The sequence below is a fragment of the Rutidosis leptorrhynchoides genome, chromosome 4 (genome assembly GCF_046630445.1).
Source record: "Rutidosis leptorrhynchoides isolate AG116_Rl617_1_P2 chromosome 4, CSIRO_AGI_Rlap_v1, whole genome shotgun sequence".
In the NCBI taxonomy this organism is placed as follows: Eukaryota; Viridiplantae; Streptophyta; class Magnoliopsida; order Asterales; family Asteraceae; genus Rutidosis; species Rutidosis leptorrhynchoides.
Window position 1 is genome coordinate 518,730,547 of NC_092336.1, and position 1,212 is coordinate 518,731,758.

Sequence of the window (1,212 nt, forward strand, 5' to 3'; positions counted from 1 at the left end):
ATACACAACCGAGACCTTGCTTTGATGCATCACAATAAATCACAAAATCATCATTCCCTTCAGGCAATGACAATATAGGTGCCGTAGTTAGCTTTTTCTTCAATAACTGAAACGCTTTCTCTTGTTCATCATTCCATTCAAATTTCTTCCCTTTATGCGTTAATGCAGTCAAGGGTTTTGCTATTCTGGAAAAGTCTTGGATGAACCTTCTGTAGTAACCAGCTAGTCCTAAAAACTGGCGTATGTGTTTCGGAGTTTTCGGGGTTTCCCACTTTTCAAATTCTATATCTTTTCTTTTAATGTCAGCGTAGCTCTTTTGTCGACTTTGGGCGGTTTTCAACCGTTGTTGAATTTGGATGATCTTCTCGGTAGTTTCTTGTATAATCTCCGAACCCGTAATTTGTCTATCCCCCACTTCACTCCAACAAATCGGAGACCTGCACTTTCTACCATAAAGTGCTTCAAACGGCGCCATCTCAATGCTTGAATGGTAGCTGTTGTTGTAGGAAAATTCTGCTAATGGTAGATGTCGATCCCAACTGTTTCCGAAATCAATAACACATGCTCGTAGCATGTCTTCAAGCGTTTGTATCGTCCTTTCGCTCTGCTCATCAGTTTGTGGATGATAGGCAGTACTCATGTCTAGACGAGTTCCTAATGCTTGCTGTAATGTCTACCAGAATCTTGAAATAAATCTGCCATCCCTATCAGAGATAATAGAGATTGGTATTCCATGTCTGGAGATGACTTCCTTCAAATACAGTCGTGCTAACTTCTCCATCTTGTCATCTTCTCTTATTGGCAAGAAGTGTGCTGATTTGGTGAGACGATCAACTATTACCCAAATAGTATCAAAACCACTTGCAGTCCTTGGCAATTTAGTGATGAAATCCATGGTAATGTTTTCCCATTTCCATTCCGGGATTTCAGGTTGTTGAAGTAGACCTGATGGTTTCTGATGCTCAGCTTTGACCTTAGAACACGTCAAACATTCTCCTACGTATTTAGCAACATCGGCTTTTATACCCGTCCACCAAAAATGTTTCTTGAGATCCTTGTACATCTTCCCCGTTCCAGGATGTATTGAGTATCTGGTTTTATGAGCTTCTCTAAGTACCATTTCTCTCATATCTCCAAATTTTGGTACCCAAATCCTTTCATCCCTATACCGGGTTCCGTCTTCCCGAATACTAAGATGCTTCTCTGATCCTT